The 20,694-nt window shown below is 42.2% G+C and overlaps 1 protein-coding gene and 1 long non-coding RNA gene across 2 annotated transcripts in view; one reads left to right on the top strand and one right to left on the bottom strand.

Moving 5' to 3' along the window:
• lrrc7 (leucine rich repeat containing 7) overlaps positions 1–20,694 on the top strand; it is a 127,388-nt gene that overhangs the window by 18,775 nt on the left and 87,919 nt on the right. Inside the window, exon 2 of the mRNA XM_037114755.1 lies at positions 4,063–4,350. The gene's annotated coding sequence lies outside the window, so the exon portion shown is untranslated. The remainder of the gene's footprint in view (positions 1–4,062; positions 4,351–20,694) is intronic.
• On the bottom strand, positions 1,291–18,952 carry LOC119028600. The gene is made up of 4 exons (XR_005077756.1): positions 18,687–18,952; positions 14,083–14,229; positions 2,909–3,092; positions 1,291–1,390 (listed from the first exon to the last, which is right to left on the bottom strand). It is a non-coding gene; the product is annotated as an uncharacterized LOC119028600 (long non-coding RNA).

Here is a 20,694-nt window from a genome sequence, read left to right on the forward strand (position 1 = left end):
AGAGGACAGGAGGGGAGAAGAGAAGAGGGGAGAGAATGGAAAAGAGTGGAGAGACAGAAAGAGCAGAGGAGAAAAAAAGTGAGTACAGTGCTGTTGTTATAGAAAAAGAATGAAAGGAAAGGAAAGAAAAATAAGAGAAAGAGGAGAGCATATGAGTGGAGGGGAAAGGAGAGCAGGAAGTAAAAGAGGTGCAAATGAGGAGGCAGGAAAGGTAAGAGGATGGAAAGGAGGGGAGAGGTAAAGAAAGAGGAGAGGAGGAACCAAAGGAGTATGGAGCTATTGTGAAGAAAAAAGAAAGGGGGGGTGGAAAGACAAGAGAGGAAAGGAGGGAGGAGAATAAGTTAAAGGAGAGGAGACGAGAGGAGGAAACACAAGGAGAGCGCTGAACATTGAGTTTCACCACCTTATGTGACGCTCTCCACACGTCCCTCCTCACGTGGCCCTTGCCCTCCTGTCTCCTCCTCATCCTTCCTTAATCTCCTCCACTTTCCCCTTCTCCTCCCTCCTCATGTCCCTCCCACCCTCAGGCAGGGGCATGCAGATGAACGGATAGATGGATCGTTTTCTCCGCTTTCTTCACATCTCATCACCCAAGTAATGCATGAGACGTATGCATGTGCCTTTGTTCGCATGCAGGCCTTACACTGTATGATTGCATGAGGGTCTTTATGTAGATTGTGTTGTCGTTGTGTGTGTGTGTGTGTGTGTGTGTGTGTGTGTGCGCGCGCGCCTGTGTGTTTCTCTGTGTCAGCGTCCCAGAAAAGGCGGACCTGAGGGAGTTGTGCTCCACTTTCACTCCTTTATTAATTCACCCTTCGCTCCCACTGTGTTTGCCGGGATGGACATGATGGAAGGAGAGAGAGAGAGAGAGAGAGAGAGGGTGTAATAAGAGAGGGAGGGAAAGTAAAGTGATGTAAATGAGTCCAAAGAAGAGTCGAGATGGACAGTAAACGCTCAGTTTTGTTATTTCTGCGGCTCTTGCCGTCAGAAATGAGAGGTGAGGGTGTGGGTACTTTGTGTCTGACTTTCACAGACCCTGAACACTTTGGTTATTTTAAAAAGCAACCCATTTTCACCAGCGATCACATCCGGGAGAAACTGCAGCTTTTCATCCAACAGGAGGCACTGGCTTTGTATTTTTTTTTCTTTTTTTTTTGTTCACAGATACGAACACAGTTATGCAGCCAACAGACTGTGGGTGGGCAGGGGAGTCAGCATTCACAGTGTTTAAGAGAGGAAAGAGACTTTCTGAAACTGAGGGGAGGACCACAGAGCAAGTTTTTCCTCATGTTCATTTGTTTGTGCCTTCATTTATTTGGTGTAAAATCCCTGATGCTCCGCAGGCCGACACACTCCGCCGTTTTAGTTCAGCTCATCTCTTGATCCGTGACTGTGGGGAAAATTGTGTAGTTTTCAGCGTTTTTCAGTAGTTTTCTGCCATTAACGTCTTGAACTCAAAATTGGTGTAATTTTGTTATCAAGGACCAGAGGTGTAGCATGAAACTAGGAGAAAAGTTTACACCTAGCTTTAAAACTTTATCACAGGAGGAGAAACACCTCTGAAACTGACTGACTGCAGGTAGATGTTAACTAATAAGTTACTGAACTTGTCTGATGCTGCAATTTGCTTCAGTGTTGTTTGGATAGACAATACTAAGACTGAGAGACACTTAAGTAAACTGGTTACACTTCAAAACACTGTATATTACCTGTATCTTAAAATGTGAAATATCTTATTTGACTACAGTTAAATCTACAATGGAACAGGTGATTTCATGTAACCAGTAAAATATGTTTTAAAGTTGTTGCAGTCTTTCAAACTATTCACTCAACCAACAGTTATAACTCTATGCAGTAAAATAGATTACTCATCATGGCAGTAGTGTAAACATTAATAAATGAAACATCCTTCAATGCAGGAGGCTGATTCAAGGCCACGCACAAAATCTGACTTTTCAGGAAACTTTAAATATATGTACCATGATTCTTTATAGTAGAAGCAAACTACCTCACCTGAAACAGGGCAATCGAAATAATCAGCGAGGTGTCATATAGTGGGCTAACTACATTGGTAACAGGAAGAGATGTGTCAGGATGCGATTGATTCAGTTCAACAACATTTACAGACTGACAGAGCAGATGGCACATTCACTTCCCACCACTAACCAATATGTGGAGAGAAACCCTGTAACTGAAACATTCCAGACCTGAGCCCATCTCACAGTTTTAATTAGATATCTATGTCAATCCCTGGAAGATCCAAAACCCCCTCACCTCTTCCTGCCGGTTCCCCTGACAGAGCAGAATTAAGTTCTTTAATGATGATACACTCAGTTAAAATGAACGATAAGGAAATGATGTATCCACAGTGATAGAAGAAACCACTGACTGGAAACTAGTGCTTACAATCACAAGGGCCACCTAGGAGTTCTATTTGAGAGCTGAAGCTCTGGGATAATGGAGAGGACTGCTATAGCAACAGTAACAATACAACAACAAACAGCAACAACAAAAAGACTTTGGGTGACAGAGATACTCACCTAGAAAGTTAGAGTATACAAAATGCAGTTTCAGGCTGTTGTATTTTGAAATACAAAGAATGATTGGCGAGTATGGAATTGCATGGCACTTTAGTCTGAAGACTAAACTGCCTCTGTATAATGCAGTATATTTATACACAGTATGTGTATACATGCTGGTATCTAGGCTAACCCTCACTGCCTTAAGCATAATCATACATTCTACCCAGGCCTTTGTCTCCATAACGAACCTGACAATGACTAATGCTGCATCGCCATGGTGACGAGCATCCCCACATTACTGAATGTCATTTGGATTGCTTGGACAGACAAACCGACACACGCGCAGGCAGGCAGCAGCGGTTGTCTCATTGTTTGGTTCAACTCACTGTTCATCTCGCAGCCGCTGAAAAAAAATTATTTTCCACTGCCGGGCAAATCCTCCATTTCATCTGTGGTCTGTGGAGATCAAGTGTAGCATTAATGAACTGACTTGAAATGAGGAGGAATGATGTACAAGCCTGCGCTGAGGGGGACAGACAGTCACGAAGCTCCTCATATTTGTCAGCAATGCTAGAAGGGAAACAGATGGTACATAGTTAGTGTTTTGGTCCACATTAATGCAATGTAAAGAGAAAAAATTCTCACTCGAATCCATTTATACTCATCAGGAGACACTTTGTATAACTATTGCAGAGTGTTCTTCAAGTAACACTGTCACACAAGAGTTCCAAGGATTAGTGGTTGAAAACTCCCCCCTGTGAAATACGTCATCAGCAGTCAGATGATGGCAGTTCATGTAAACAAGTAGACATTTCCAGTGTGCCGTTTTTGGCTGTGGTGATTTCTCTGGTGTTACTGTGGCGATCCTGGTGTTATCACAATGCCATTTGCCATTAATCTGATGGAGATTGACGTGGATGCTCGTGATTCGTTTACAACGTCACACTACCAATTAAGTCATCAAATCCCTGCTCAAGACTGAAGCATCACCGCGTGAGAGCAGAGATGCAACTTTATCAAACATGAGTAGGTCTCTTCTGCTCTTTTTTTTGTTTGAGGAAGTCTACACTTAAGGCAATTTTCGCTACATTTGCTACCTAAAATAGCTTTTCAGTTTCTTGAACTGATTGGTTATTAGTCATTCTCAAGCCTTTTCTTTTATTCATGGAAAAGATACTGATTTGAACTAAGGAAGCCAAAATCGACCAAAGTATGATTTCTAAAGTCGTGTATGGTAATAATGACTCAACAAAAAGTGAGTCCGCTGGAGAGGGTTTTCCTCAACCAACACGTGGAGATATTAAGTAGCCAGCTAACTACGGCCAGCAGTAGTTCCCATTTCAGCCAGCTAGTGTCTGAAATCAAGGATGCATTGTTTCAAAGATGACTAAGAATGTTGCTGGATAATGTGTAGAGGTTCAGCCAAAAGCTTTACAGGTGTAGACGCTACACCTTAACAGGACTGAGATTAGCAGAGGGTCGGTTGATTTGCAGAGGCGTGATTTGGATTGAGTTTTGTCTTTGTTGTCTGTTCGCACAGGAAACCTATATGAAGACGGCACAAGAAGATTCAACCAGACGACCTCTCCTGACTGCTTAGCCCAACTCAACAACAAGGTGGCACAAACATGTTCAGCAGAGCGTTGTACCCATAAGGCCTTGCAGGGGCCCAGTGGGTGGGGTTACAAGGAAGCAGAGATGAACCTGACCAACGACAGACCGTCACCCGGGGATATAAGCTCCGCCCACCACTGATCTTCAGGGTGACTGTCAGCTGGACCAACCCCTCATATTCCGCCATCTAAACCCTCATTGGTTCAGAGTACAGGTAGGAACTGAGTGCGAGAGGGGTTTTGAATCTCTGGTTCTCAGAGCTGTGTTGGTCAGGATCAGCAGATTTTCTAATTGTTGTCCTGACTGATGGAGGCACGGTGATGAAAAGTGGAGCTGAAGGTTGAGGAGGATTAAGTGGGGGAGTTATGGCATGCTGTGGAGGGGCTGAAATGGGTTAAATAGTTTAAGATAACAAGGTTAATGGAGCAACAATATTATACTTATAAAAGACAGAGTAGGAATTAAGGTTAAGATTACGTCGCCGTCCAAAATTAAAATTCAGATGAAATAACTGCTGTCATCACCTCCTCCAGGCTCTATCCAACTGCCTCCCAGTCTTATCAAGGAATACTGTCTTTGCTGTCTCAGTGCAGCCATAAAACCTGGAATAAAGAGGCACACATTCAGGCCATCTCTTCTTGAAAGTGTTCATGGAGGTACTGTACACGAAAATTTGGCCGAATCCAATTGTGTGAAGTGTGAATCATTGCATGTGGCTGGTTTGCGCTTGGAAGTGGGTGGGATTGTCAGATTGTTGGTTTTGGAAAGTTACAGAAACTGTCAGACGTTCGACATTCAGTTCAGACGTTGGACAGGTGCAGGGGGAGGATTTTTCAGACGGCCTCCAAGCGCTTAATTTGAAGCACACCAAGGCTCTTCTGCTCTCACGTAGCTGCTCAGCCATGCAGTCAGCTAAATACCCTTCCAGTAAAGGCTGAAGACAGCAGTTGGCTTTTGAGGTTTTTACTTGCAGCATTTTGGAAAACCTGCGAAAACCATATTGGAAGACAAATTGAATGCTAGAGATAACAAATTAGAAAAAAAGGAAACACCACAGCAAGAGTCTGACTGAAAGTGCTGAAAATGAATTGGTACAGAAACCAGGAAACTAGAATAAAAAAAAAAAATAGATCCATCAAAACATTACCAGTGAACAATACGCATACAATCCCTACAGGAAGTACATTATAATGACATTGATTAGTCCAGTAAACAATAAGAAAAAACACTGAAAACCAATCAAAAAAAAAACAAAAAAAAAACAGTTTATCAAAATGAATGTCAAAGTAGTTGTGTTTTGTATATTTAAACAGGAGAGAAAAAGCAAATGTTCACTCTGTGTTACTCATACAAATTTACATTTACATTTAGGACATTTAGCAAGTGATTTTGTCCGAAGCTACCAGGCTGCCATGCGAGGTGCCAACCAGCACATCAAGAGCAGTTTGGGGTTCAGTATCTTGCCCAAGGACACTTCTTCATGCAGACCAGGGGAATTGACCTTCCGATAACAAGACGCTGGCTTTGCCCCTCAGCCACAGCTGCAAATTTTGTGTTAATTTAAGCAACTCCTGCAAGTGTTTCTTCGCCTCAAAGATCAAGGTTTCTTCACTTTGCATTCACTGTAACAAAACCACAACCACTTCTCTGTTTGTGTCTAAATCAACCTCTCAGTGAGCTCAGCACTCACCAGAGGCTCCGGTTCTTTTTTCCTCCCCAACTATCTTGAAATGAACTCAACACCCGACAATTGCAGTCAACTCTGTTGCAGTCAAGGTAATTAAGTGAAGAGAAATCCACTTTTCAATCCCAAAAGTATAAACAGTAATCTCTGAGCTCCCCTCATCACAGCAGACAGCAACGTGAGTCTGGAGGCCCTATTCAGACTAAGTCTATAGTGGATAGTCTAAAGTCTAAAGTTAATTTTGCTTGTTAAAAAATTGATAATCTGGAAGCAAAGTGCGGCACATGGCTTAAAGGGAAAGTATTCAGACTCCGAGTTGTCTCTCTCCTCCAGAGCTGGCAGGCTCTGAGCAGTGGACCTCCACACACACCACACGGCAAACCCCAAAAACAAAAACTTTTGCCTCAAAATTTGCTTTACTATCGCTGTGAACGCACCATTAATCTAACTTAGTCTGACATTGCACCAATAGCAGTATTATTTTTTTCAGGTCACACTGATAACATTTTTATGTGGACAAATCATTTAGAAAAAAACAAAAAACAAAAACATTTAACTTGCTTGTAAAAAGAAAAGGTGAAGAATAAAAGGATCTCTGTTCCTTACAAACACTGCAATGCCCAAACTGGTAACAGCTTGAGAGGGCAAGCAATTGGAACAACAGCGGTGTTGTACATAAATACAATGGAATGGATGGGTAGTCAATAAGAACCTTAAAGTTGAACAAATTTGTAATTAGCATGCTTCAGCTGGGCTTTGTACAGTCACCAAGCTGTTGTTGTTTCCCCTTGATCCTTGTTACCAACATCACACCTTGTGATAAAAGGCATCAGAAACACGCAGGTACTCATGTGACTGTGAAACATCAGCTGCGGCAGCGGCAGCAGCTGGCAGATTAGCTTTATCACACAAGGTACGGGAGAAATGTTTAAACACAAAGTGAACCCGAGTGCTGATCACAGTTCAAATTAGACAAGCAGTGAAAACAATGACTTAATGCTGTGTATGATCTGTTCTGTGGTACCTTTTCAGATTCAACACTGATTATATTAACAACAAACTAACATTACATAAGGTGTCTTTGAGTCATTTACAATGAAATGGGTCAATGTTGGAGGCATGTGCCTTGAAATTTACATCATAACCTGACTTATAATTGTGAGATATCCTGTGTACCAAGTGGAGAATTTGGCCACTTTGGGTGATTCAGGATCATCCTCTGGATAATATGATTGTGGCCGGTGAATTCCAAGGTAATCTGCCAAATGGGTTTTTCCTATGATTTTCCTTGATTGTGTGCAATAGGCATTTTTTTTGTATGATGGTAATTTAAGAGGAAAGAGTGAAACGTACTCTGTGCAAGATTAATAACCAGTAAAAAATATAAAATTGTTTACGTCATATTATCTTCAAAGTCAACCGTCTGACAAAGAAAAGCACACAGACCATAGAGGTTCATCCTCATGGGGCATCAAGGTCCAAGGTAGTTTCCAGCTTGATTTAAGTATTTAATAAAGTATTTAGGATTCATCATAAGGACAAAATGTCATAGCAGTCAGGCCTGACATTTTGATCCAGAGTGAAATCCAAATAGAGAAACGCTTGTCGTTAATTTCTGAATCTTTTGTGTTTTAGACACATTTTGTTTGTTGCAACTGCTGCAGATATGAGCATGAACGTTCTCGCCATCCAAATCTGCTCAAACCCAGGTGTGCTGAATGATGAATCCCACTTGATCATGAATTGGAGGCACCTGGCTGATAGTTTGTAATTAGCATAGGTAATGTAATGCCCGCTAAACACCATGTAAGGACAGTGGCTGACAATGGCACAGAGAGGTGCCACCAAAAAGGGCAGTGAGAAGAAGGAGAATATCAGCAGCAGGGAACTTGAGGTATCATTCAGCCAGCCAGCTCCACCAGCTCCTGGACCCAGATATATCCCCAGGAACTATACTGCAGCACAGGGAGGTGCTTTGATCCGTATATGCATGCAATCTACAGCAACAGTGATATTTGGCATTCCAGCTGATGATGTTATGAATTATATTATCACTTTCAGTACTCTCAGAAGTGCACAGCTCAAAGAGAAAGCAAGAAAAATAACATCACAGACCTAAATCTCATCACTGACATTCTTTAGAATCTAAATATCTGTCAAATGGTGGGCTCATATTGTTGTAAAATGTACATTTTGGAAGATCTGTAAAATGACAACTGGCATTAGTCTGATAAAGACAACAAAAGGATTTTTTTTTTTTATGATGGGCTTGTTCGACACCTCAGCCAGATTATGTCGCTCCTGTGGATAGACTTTCTCATTAAGTTCCAAATTTCTGCTGTGGGAAAAAGTTTATTGCAGTCGACATTACAGACAGAGATGAGTTAGGTGTCTGACTAATGAAAGATTTTTTCCCATCGCGCTACTTCCACATCTATCAAAGCAAGTTGCTCAAACAGAAGGGAAGGATCTCACTGAAAGTGTTTTTAGTTGTGAACTGTCTATTTAACCTTAAATGAAATGTTACTGGATATGTACAGTGTTCTTCAATGAGTTTCAAAAAAGGAAGTGAAACCAGAGTAGCCATTAAAATGTGATCTTGAACATGTATCACTAAAATACCCCTTGTTGTGTGTGTGTGTGTGTGTGTGTGTGTGTGTGTGTGTCATTTTGTGTATTTCTAAGTGGGTGTGTGTGGGCGTCGATGGGCCAGCCTCATTGTGTTTTTCACCCTCTGTCCTCTCTCTCTCTCTCTCTCTCTCTCTCTCTCTCTCTCTCTCTCTCTCTATCTATCTGTTTCGTTCTCTCTCTATCTGCTGTTGCCATGAAACCAGTCCTACTCATCCCTGTTCGCTGAGTCAGGAAAACGAGGGTGTAGCTTGACTGGGGTGGTCCTCCCAGAATCACTAGGTGGCATCTCAGACCCATCTACCAAATCTAGCTGCTCACAGCAGTTTGGAGATGACAATCCACACGCCGCTGTTAGGAACCATCAAGTCATTCCGGCTGGCTTTTTTAGTGGGAGGACCTCGCCTCACAGCAGCATTTCATTGTTGTATTTCACTGTCACTCCTGCATGGTTATGCCCATCACAGTTATAATGTAGGTCATGTAAGAATTCAGAGGAGTTGATTTTGACCTCTCTTTCTTTTTTAAAGAACCCAAAGATGGTGAAAGATGAAAGATGAAGTGGGCTCTTGAGCTTCCAGGAGAAAGTGCATTTTCAGAAGTGAACCAGTACTGCACCTGTGGCCACAAGTGAAACGTCCGACCAGTGTAGTCTTCTCAAGTGTTTAAACTGCGCTGCCGTTAAAAAAAATATCACTTGCTTTCATTTATCTCCATAATTTATATCCCAGTGCATTACACTAGGATGGATTTATGATGAATCCATCACTGTCAAATGTCCTGCTAATGTGATGTGATGTGAAATAACATCACGTTAAAGGAGATGTTAAGCATCTTGGACAGTCTCTGGCCTGTCGTGAATCAGTGTCTGTGAGTATGTTGTACACATACAGCGACTTGCATGCTCTGACTGGACTGTGGTTATGATGTATATCTGCTACACTACACAGAAACGACTTCGTTTTCTGTTGCAAAGTTCAAAAATAGATTTGTGTGTGATCGTTTTCAACATGCTACACAGGAGCTGGTCGATTTTTGGGGTTTCCTGTTATCTGTGCTGGAAATGATCCCCACCCCTGTAGTGGAGCAGAGTCATAACACACTCTGTGCTTCTGTTTCCATGGGCATTGAAACGAGTGTGATTGGCTCTTGGCTGTTGTTTGTTTTGCGTCAGAGGGAATTAGCATGAAATTGGACTTTCTTTTGTAATGCCAAGGCATCTGGCATATATCTAGTGGTTGCTACATTTTGAGGAAACAGCAGGATTTTCATACATGTCGACATTAATATCATACCCAGGCTGAGGGAAGCTTTTAAGAACATACAGGATGAAAAACAGAAAGAAATGTATACACTCACTCGCCAGTTGACTTGAAACCAAAATGGACTTAAACAGTGACACGTTACATTTTCCATCTGGTTCTGTTGTAGCAAGGTGTTGATTCAACTGTTTGTTCACTTTGGAGGATATAGTTTGTGGTTCCGCTGACTGCATTTAAATTACACTGCCAGGTGTTTCTTTTATTTTGTCCTCCCAAATTGCATCAATGAGAGTAGGCTGAGTAACAAAAACACCTTCCTTTTTTTTCCTTTCCACCACAAAAAATATATACAAGTACAACTACCTCGTCCCTTGGGAGGTATGTTTCTCTCACGGCGTCCTCCACAGACTCAGCGGGGTGACTGAGCTGTAATTAACACAATACAAAGGGTAGAGTGTACTCTGAATGGCACATGCACACATTTTTAAAACAACACGATGACTTTGTTTTTTTCCAGGGAAACAGTATATGGTGTGCGTGACATTATGTTTGCCGCGTTTTCACTTGTAGTTTTTTGGGGGGAAGAGTGCGTCTTTAAATAGCTCCGTCGTTAGTGGCATTTGCTGGAATGACTCCTTTGTGATTTGCAGTTTCTTCTGCACAGAAGAGGACAGTGGAGCAACGGAGAACATTTGGGCAAGTCTACAGTAATTGAAGCGATTGCAAATGAATCCCATGGGACTGAATCCTCAGTCTGAGCTGAACTGAACTGAGTTAATGGCTTTCCTGAACAACTGCTGTGTGATTCACTCGTGGGGCCACATTACATCCGAATGAGAAAATCCTATCTTAATCCCACTTAAGAAAGCAATTTAGAGTTTTTCCGCGATACAAGGAGCGTTGCTGAATGCCATGTCTGTCGCCAATCAAGCTGTAGTGTACGCACCGGTGAATCACCCTCGATCTACTGCAGGGACGCCAAATGCCTTGATCGGAAAGCAGTTGTCAAGACTGACTATGTGCTTCAGCTGGAACCAGTAAATATGTAAACATGTCTGAAAGGAAGAACTTCACTTCAAGAGCTATACACAACTGCTTGATGAGTCACTGACGATTGGTTGGATGGATGAACGATATAACGAATAGTTAACGGCCAGTTCGTCATAACAGATTTCTCCCTGAGCCGCTTGAGCACCTTTCACTGTTTTGTCAGAAACTGCAAAGTCACAACTTGATTCATAATTGCAAACATCATCAAAATGCAACAAAAACATTTTTTTTTTTTTCAGAAACCAGAATGTGTGAAGGTTTGGTGAGCTGCATGTGAATAGCCTGTTGTGACAGCAAGAATACGATGCTGTGTAAAAATTGTTCAGCCGTTTCCCCAGGCATTGTTTCAAGAAGATGACTTCAGCCAAAATTCCTGACTGCAGAAATGTCAGCGTAACCATATGAGACAGAAGTCCATTTACACTTGCGACACAATAAACCAAAGTTGTTGCAAAATGCGAGTCTAAAAGTTCGGCTCGAACTTTGCTCACACAGCAGAGGAGTGGAGACTTCTCAATTAGAAGATGCCTCGCGATAATGCAACATGGAAGGTTCTGCATTGATGCAGAGACAGAGCATGATAAGGAGATTTGACATTGCAATGTCGCGGTTGAGTTTTGAATTGTGGGTGAACATCGGGCTGATGTTACTTTTGTCTAGAGACGTGTCAGAGGGAGCCAGAGATCAGCAGCAAGTGATAAAAAAAAAAAAACTGAACTGAACAAGACCCAGTGAACGTCTGCAGCCATAAGAAACTCAGTGAGCCCAGCTAGTCAGCCAAGAGTTGAGGAAGTACTGTCACCTTTGCTGTCAAACTCCGAGAGGTGTGTGCTGACTGCATCACGATTGCAAAGCACTGTAGATGGGTGTATGTTTTTTGTTTTTTTGTTTTTTCAGTCTTTATGTACCGAGGTGAGTCTGAGAGAGGCAGATGGGAAAATGTGCAGTATTAATGTTGCAGCCTGACTATTTAAGGGGCTTTCTGAACAAAAAGGGAATTTAAATCTATCTCACTGCTTGTACTAAATGATGAAAGAGTAGCCATGTGCAGCAGTGCCATACGCTGACAGGCATCATTCCATCCGTTGACAGGTGAATCGCAATCAAATCAAACAGCGAGGGGAAGATTCACACCTGCGTCTCAGAGTGTGAATTTCAGCACGAAAACTCACCTCTAATTTCAGTTTCATTGTTACATTGTATATGAATTAATGTCTTGAGTGTCCGTGTTCAGTGTGGCTGATACATTATAGTTGCAGTCTCAGTAAGAAGAGAACGTGGGTAAGGCGTAGCTAATGTTATACTCTGATTAAGATAATGCGATTATGCGCTTAGTTAAAGCAGGAGCATTTTCTCAGAAACACGTTGTTGTCGAGTGACAGGTATGAAAGGACATTGCAGGGACAGAGGCAAAATCCTGATAAAGGCGTCTCCTTAGACTGCAAACGCAGTAACCAGAGCTCACGCAGGCATATAAACAGAAAAGTGGTGCAGACAAGTTGGTTAACATGGTAGAGAGAGTGTGAGAGGGGACACACAGTCGTCTCCCATTGTTGCCCAATTCTCTGTTTGGCTATGTTACAGGCAACATGTGCCATTTGGAAAGTCCATTTCAAAAGTAAAACAGTATTTTTGGCTCACATCTATATTTTGGAGTATTCCCAAATTAATTTTCAAGGGTTTTATGAACACCAGCGATAAAACGGAGACTTGCAAGCACATTGAGATATGGCTCGCACCCAAAGTGAAGAGACATGTTTCAGTGTTAGTTTGTTTCACCAGGATAATCAGCTCAGTTTCCAACACATCTTCAGACAAAACAACTGAGTAGGTTGCCAGCGACTCCAGAAACGACATATATCAACATTTCCAAAACAATATGACTGCTGCAGTGCACAGTTGGAAGGATTTGCATACGCATGCAGTTTGGTTGGGTTTTGGCAGTAGAACTACTTGGTAAGGTTCAGGAAAACACTGTGGTTTGGGCTAAAATGTTTCTGTGACAGTTACGAACATGTGATGTCACTTAACTTCATTAGTAAGTTAAGAACTCACCACTGACTTTTGGTTTCACACTGGGAAAGCCAGGAGTGTTTGTTTCACCCGACTGTCCATCCCTGACCTTCTCCCTGTGGCCTTTTCGTTTGGCTTGTTATATTGACTTCCTCCTTTGCTGTTGTAATAATTACTACAGCCACTACAGGTCACGTCCTAGCTAGAAACATAAATATGGGTCGATTAAAAAAAAAAATTAATTAAAGATGATTCAAACTTTTCAAACAGTCAAAGACTCTATTGGTGTCCAGATTTTTGATTACATTTAAATCGGCCAGTGTGTTCCCTTGCAGACGTGTCCAGCCACTAGTGGCTACCGTTTACTGCAGGCTGTTCTTGATCGCAGTATTTATTGCTGCAGGTCGCTCCGGGAGATTTGAGTCCCATGTCCATAAAGCCTTTGCTGCTAACCTTGCTCGTCCATTAGGGGTCACTGGTGAAGTTCACCTGAACAGTTCTGTGAGGTTTTGTGGAGGGAAAATGACGCACAGATGCAGCACTGCTTTTCTTTTTTTTGGCGGGGGGGAGTCAGGGCATCCACATTAAAAAGTGGGTAAAGAGAACTTTTTGTAAATTTGCATTTTCAAACCAAAGTTATTCCCCCATTTTGACCTTCTTAATGAGACTGAACCATAGTACCTTTGTGTCTAAAGCCAAAGTAGTAAAGGTTTTTGGCAGCAATGAAAGCCCAAAACACACCCACTGTAGTTTCACACATGAAAAGGAATAAAATAGAAGTGAAGCGTTAGAATATGCTTGCAGTTTACGTATGTATGAAGATGTTCTGTGCTCAACTGTACTGATTAAAATATAGGTGTAGCTTTTCCGTCCGATGCACGTGCGATGGATGTTTAGCCAAGCATCTCTATCTTTCTCTCCTTGTGGACAGAAGAATTATACCAGTAAATGGGAGTATTTAGGGAAGGGGTTACTTTATTTAAAGCTTTAGTTCAACATTTTGGGAAGTAGGTCTATTATTGAGAAAAAATAAATCTTGATGTCACCTCAGGAAGTTACTGCTGCCGACCAAGATACGATCCAGCACGCAACCTCCCATAAAACATTAACAGCTTTCATACAGATCGAACCATCAACTATTTCCTCCTGACTAAAGGTTTCATGCCTGCTGCTAGCTGTAGCCTTATATATAAAGAACAGATAGGTGGGTAGCCAAAAACTGCACTTAAGTGAAAGTACTGTTAGTTTTGAAAGTATGGAATCGATTGTTTCATCTAAAATAAAAAATAAAAAAATACTGTTACAATACCGCTGTGAACTCCTGCGCTCATATCAACATGGTCGTCTCCATCCATCTTCATCTCTCTGTTTGCTCCTCTGCCGTTTCCCCTTCCTCTCCTCAGGTATCCTCTCTTCCTCAGCGGTAGCAGGAACAGTCGCCATAGCAACAGAGAGCCTACAGCGAAGTGAGGGAAAGAGTGAAAAGAAAAGAAAAGAAAAGAAAAGAAAGGAAAAGAAAAGAAAAGAAAAGAAAAGAGTGATGTTGACAAGGAAAGGAGGGGGAAAGGGAAAATTTTGGGCTAAAAACTGCACTTCATGTCTTCCTCTCAAATTCTCTTTCTCATCTGTGTTATTTTCTACACAAAGATTGGTTTCCTTGAACTTCTCCTGGAGCTTTCATCTGTTCCTTCTATCTATCCCTCCAGCTTTATCTCTAATCCTTCATCTATCCCTCCATGTCCTGAAGTTAAGGGCCAATTATAGCTTTTGGCTCTACGATACACGCAGCTACGTTCTCCTCTATGTGTGTGTGTGTGTGTGTTCTGTATGCAGCCCGACTCCCCCTCTACTGTAAACATGGATTCTTGCTCGAGGTAAAACCTGCTTGTTAGCTGCATTATTCACTTGTTGTTGGGGATGTTGTGGGTGGATTCAAGGCAGACAATCAAAGTCACTACAGGGTGTCTCCTGATTGGAGGGCTGTCTCTTTACTAGGTGGCATTTTACTCCACTTTTACGCATGAAATTTCAGGTTTCTTAGACGCAAGGCAGCCACCCCTCCGCTGAAGTCTCCTCTTAAAGAGATGAGGTTGAAGAAGTCACAGCGCCGAAATGGAAAACGCTAAAATGTTTATGTCCTCTTGTGGTGTGGAGGGTTCTGCGCTGGAGAATGAGCAAGAAAAAGAGTGTGTGTGTGTGTGTGTGTGTGTGTGTGTATGTATGTGTGTGTGTGTGTGTGTGTGTCCCTCTCTCTGTTTTAATCTCATTCATATATTCATCAGCAGGCAGAAGTGCTGACGCAAGTGAGAGGGAGAGGAGGCATCGAAGTGAGAGGCAGAAAGTGTGAGATAAAGTGCGAGGAGGAGAGAGAAATCCAGAAACGTATCCATCTTTCCATCCACCCTGAGTGCCAATGCAATGCATGATGTGGACATTAAACATAGAGCACATGGATGAATAGTGAATGCAGAGAAGACAAAGTGTAGTGGATTGAAGGAGGCATTAATAAAAAAAGATAGGGAGAATCAATCAAGCTCCCCCTTCTTAACCGATTTATTTTGGATTAAAGGGCAATTAAATCCTCAAATGCAGACCAATAATAAGAGCTGCCGCTGTCCTCAAATATATTTCAACTTGCAAGCTTGCATCAGAGCCTACCCAGCTTTCTGTTGAGTCCATCTCTGCTCACTTTTGTGCTGACAGCATGAAAAGAGACTTCAAAGAAAGCCGAGTGCACAAAAATCAGAAGAGACAGAAATCAGGCAAACAGCAGAAAATGGAGAAATGATGAAAAGTGAAGATGAGAGAGAGAGAGAGGAGGATACGGGACAGGGAGGATAGAAACCGGGGGATGGAGTATGAATGACCTTTTTTTGCCACATCCGTCACTCGCCGTAATGCATCTGGAGCATGTCCACGCCGCGGCCAGCTGGCTGAATTTCTCAGCTGACCAGACATGACATACATCTGTTTATCACAACTGTAAAGGGCTGTTGGACCAGGCTTAACACGACGATTACGTGCTGGAGAGTTAGTAAACGTGACATGGAGATGCACACGGGAAGTAATGGGTGTGGATGTGAGCTGGAAAAGTGATTTAAGCAGGAATTCATCTGGTTAGTAAAAATGTTTATCTTCCCATTCGGTGTGTTTGCAGTTATATTCTGAGGACCAATCTGCGAAATATTCTGTGCAAAGAAAGTTTGATTATTTAGTCTGATCCCCAGCTTGTCAGATACTGATGCCGTGGGTTGGTGGGCTGGGCCGGCCACCAGCCCACAGCGCTGGTATTCGACAAGCAGCAAAGGGGCCGCAGGTCAGCTGGCGAGGACAGGGCCTCTGTACACTGGTTCCATGCTGTACCAATGAGCTGCTGGAGTGCCCCACGTGATTACAATACTTAAAAAATTACCTTGTTCATGAACATCTCAGCCCGACTCACTAGCAGTTGTTTATCAATGAAGACAACTGCTTCCATGTCCCCACGCTATTTCACAACATGATCGAACTATGTCATTTGTCTTCATTCTCAGACATGCAGTTTTATTTTGGTGGTATAGCAGTGGTGCTTCTAAAATGGAAAAATGGCTCCTATTCATAGAAATATGTAAATACAATAAAAGTTAGAATCAGTCTATTGAGCTTAAAGAATAAATTTAAAAAAAACAACGTTGAATTGAAGTATTTCCTGGAAGTGGTCCCGGTAAAAATGCCTGGAATTAAAATTACAGCCACCCATGTGAGGTTCAGTGAGGAGGAGTTGGGATTTGGATGCGAGTTACTGCTCCCACCTGCAGCTCAGTGAGACTAAAACTGCCATCCACTGTCACCATCCAGGATGAGGAGGTGGACACTGTAGTGTCACATCCCTCAGTGTGTGCAACTGGTTTATCTGATAATGCCACGTCTGTGTTGTTCTTTTGCAGCATTATGAATACTGTGTCATAACAACTTTGGAGCAAGCTGTTGTGGCTGAGTGCTTTATGTACAGGACTCTCACTCAGGAGACTTGGGATCATGTCATGTTGAGAAAACTTTTTCCCGTGCGCTTTTGTTGTTTAGACATCTAAAATACGTAGAAAAATGTGGTTTGAGTTAAAATGAGTTTGCTTCACAGTGTTATCTCTGTGTTAGAAAAGGTAGCTTCACACTCTTTCCCCTTCCTGTTTCCCTGGGTGACAAAGCTGTACCATAACAAAAGTTATTAGTCAGTTGCGATGATTGTCCTGGAGCAAAATTAATTATGATGGTCCAGGAACATCAACACAGTGATATCTGATGCTGCATTTGCAATCAGCCATTTCATATGTTTAATCAGTCTGATGTTTTTCAGCTACTTGTTTGCAGCTTGGAAGCTCCTTGGTAAGAGGCTCACGGCTAACTTGTGCTGACCGGAGAATTGGTCAGTACCTGAGGGCCATGTTCACAGAAAGTTGGATGCACCGGGTGAATTGAAATCTTCTGTTAAACTGGGGCGCAGCAAGGGAAGTGGCGTGAAGTGTCCCAACCTCTAAGCACTGGTCTGGAGTAGGTTTCCACTGATGTCTGGTATGTTTTCAAAGGGTCTGAGCCAAAACTGAAAGCCGTGCATTGGAAGTTTTATAACAGGATTGGTTAAATGTAGCAGATTGATGTTATTTGGCCGATTAGCATAATCCTCTTGGAACCAGTAATTTCTAAGACCTGTTTCCCATGTCATCAAACTGACCTGTCAGTCTTGAAGGCTGTGTTCACCGAGAGGCTGCTGAGCCTGTTTACTTGCCTGCTCACGTTACTCTGGTTATGCCACCCATTCCAGAGCTGATCAATGCCAAAATCCCTTGCCGGGTCCCAAAGTGCCTGGAAACCTCCACCTCAGCAGTGTGAACAACGCTTAAACTCCCCTTGTAGTCTGAGTTCCCGCCTTGACTGCTAGCTGCGTTGTGAACTGAGTTAACTAGCTAACAGCAGCTAAAGTTAATAATAAATTTGACAATGACCAGTTCTAACATATTGTACCTTTAAATTCTTGACCTTGACAGCAGTCTGACATAGACATAGAAAGAGTGGGGCCACGGCGAAGGACCGATATAATACATTAAAAACAAAAAAAAAACACAAAAACTGACACTCCCGGGTTTAGCTGCAACACTTCCCATGCTATCTTGTACTCTCTCGCTAATATCATACTTTACAATGGAGAAGTGTTTCATTGCACATCTCCCAGGTGGGAACTGTTGAATTTTCTGACTCATCTACAAGGACTACCCAATCGCATATTTAGTTTTTGTCACAGTTGAAACTGACCACTTCGTGCCAGTCAGGGGTTTTAATCCCTGTAAGGATAAGCCTGGTCATCAGGTCATTTGGATGCAGCAGATCTCGCCAGTAGTTGTCTAAATGTCTTGCTCTGGACCAAAGCGTGTGACAGACCATCTCACAAAAGTTGAAATACATACTCTGGTGCGGTGTAAAAAATATTTTTTTGCACAGAAAAATTGCACTGCCTCTCTAAGCACACGGTTCCTCCAGTTAGTTCAGTATCTACAGTGCTTAAAACATTTGTCTTAATCCTTAATCATCTTAAATACAAGAACCAAGTCACTACGCTTTACTGCACTCCAGTTACCTAGCAACACCCATTCACAAAATGCCATATAAGGCATAATGCAGTATAGAGGCTGAATGTACTCTCAGATTCAGAGAGAGAGGGGCAAAATGAGAGGACATTAAAGAGAGGGGGCTTTTCGGGGAGTAAATAGCAAACGAGTCCAAATCCGTGGAGACGTCGGGGGCTTTTGGTCACTCGTGCCAGATATCCCAGTATGAGGATTATTGTCTTTCGTGCCACATAAACAGTCCAGTCATCAGGCAGTCTTCAATGATTTCAAGTCAAAAGGAGGCCTACATGAGATAACAAATACCAGCTCCTACCTCACATGTAATCCCCCAGTACTGTATCTCCCATCTTCCTTCATTGCGTCTCTCAGTTGTCAGTCCATCACTCAGTCGGTCGTTCAGCCTGCTGGTCAGCCAGCCAACCAACTAGCCAGCCAATTAGTCATCTCAGTGGGAGCAGACTAAAACTTGGTCTCTTCCCACACCTAATACCTAACAGATCTTAAGGCTTACAACACAGACAGTAATGGGCACTGTGCGCAACACAGCTTTATAAAACTGCAGCTTTTGGCCCCACAAAAAGAAAATAAAACAGTGATTCATGAAACTGTGTTTCCATAGCAACCATGGATATTGCATATTGGCAAGAAGAAGACTATGGGACAAGGCTGCCTACTGTTCTGCTCCGCTCTGTCTTCTCTCTTCTACTCTACTCAATTATTGTTGTATTATTACTGCATATCATCATGGCCTCAGACTCGCTGAGGCACAGGAGTCACTGTCAGATAATAGGCACCGAAGATATACTGCTGACTGTCTATGCACCCATTTTAGATGTGAATAAATGTCAATGAATTATGAATTAAACATTTCTTAAACCTGCAATGGTATGAGCTTGGCCACAGGACCACTGTTTTAAATTTACATTGCATTACAAATTACATTTTGGGACTTTTCAGACACTTTTGGTGCCATTTTTCCTCAAACCTTTTGACAAATTAAATAAGTCGGCTCCTGAAGCAGTTTAGTGCATGTCGATGTGGGCTGATGCTATTGCACTTACTGCTGCTGCTTGAGGCGTAAGCCAAGTAAAAAGTCGTTTAAGGGCGTACAACCACTGATGACTATGACCGAGCAAACAATGTGAAGCTGTCAGTTTTGTTGTCATAATATTTATGTGCCCAATATTATCATTTTGGCACTGTATATATAGGTTGCTGAAGATGTTAACCAACAATTCCTTTTAAATCTATTTCCTAGATGCTCTCCGGTTATGTAGGTTATAGTGTTTGTTGCTTGTGGTTTCAAATATCCAGCGCCATGGTCTTATCTTTCACTGTCATTTATCACTTACTTACCTGCTGAATCCAAAAAACACTGGTGATCATGCTTTCTGCCCCACAGCTTTAAAAGAAGTCAGAGGAGTCGGGATATGATTCGGAGACAGAAGGAATTCAATTACCCGAATATAAGTGACAGACGTTAATCGATCATGTACAATAGATCCGTTCTGTGGATGAATTTCTCCTTTTTTTCAGGAGTTCAGGAAACACGCTCAGAGATTATTAAACAGGGAAAGCCTGTGTTCCCTCAGTGTGTGTGTGTGTGTGTGTGTGTGTGTGTGTGTGTCACTGTTCCTCACTGCTGTGATTGCAGTTGAGTTAGTGTCTCCATGAATCACTTTATGATCTCATATCACTTATTCATACCCCCATGAATTATAGAACCCTCAATGAATCGTTCATCTATATGCAACATCTTGCGGTCCATGTGTGCATGTGTGAGGACTGTATGGATGTTTGTTTTTTTTTTTTTTTACGAGCTGTTTTGCTCTGCTCTGGTTTTCCTCTTGTGTGCGGCATTGTGGGGTTCAGTAAGACTCTGTCTAGAATGAATCCATCACATTAGTTTTACGTCTACACCGTGAGAACAGGGTGTTTTGCTGTGCCATCTCCGCTTACAAAATAGGATCTGGAAAAGTAAAACAACCCAAAAAACAGAAAATGCTTTATGATCCTGGAACCAATCTTTATGAGTCAATATCCAAACAAGAGAGAAACACTTGATCAGAGGTTTGGATGGCTTTTGGGAGATGTAAGCATCTACCGGTACCTGCATTTAGAAATAACATGATGTTAACGCTCAGATGGAAATGGGAAAGAAACGCTTGTCTGCATTGTCCAAAGATTGGTTCACCCATTCAGCTACCATGACCTCCACTCTATGTTGACCTTGTCGCTCAGTGTCGTGTGACGTCCTCCTTTGCTCCTGTCTTAATTATCAATTGAATTAAAACAATATTTTACTGCCGTATAATTACTGC

Source organism: Acanthopagrus latus, chromosome 11 (genome assembly GCF_904848185.1).
Source record: "Acanthopagrus latus isolate v.2019 chromosome 11, fAcaLat1.1, whole genome shotgun sequence".
NCBI lineage: Eukaryota > Metazoa > Chordata > Actinopteri > Spariformes > Sparidae > Acanthopagrus > Acanthopagrus latus.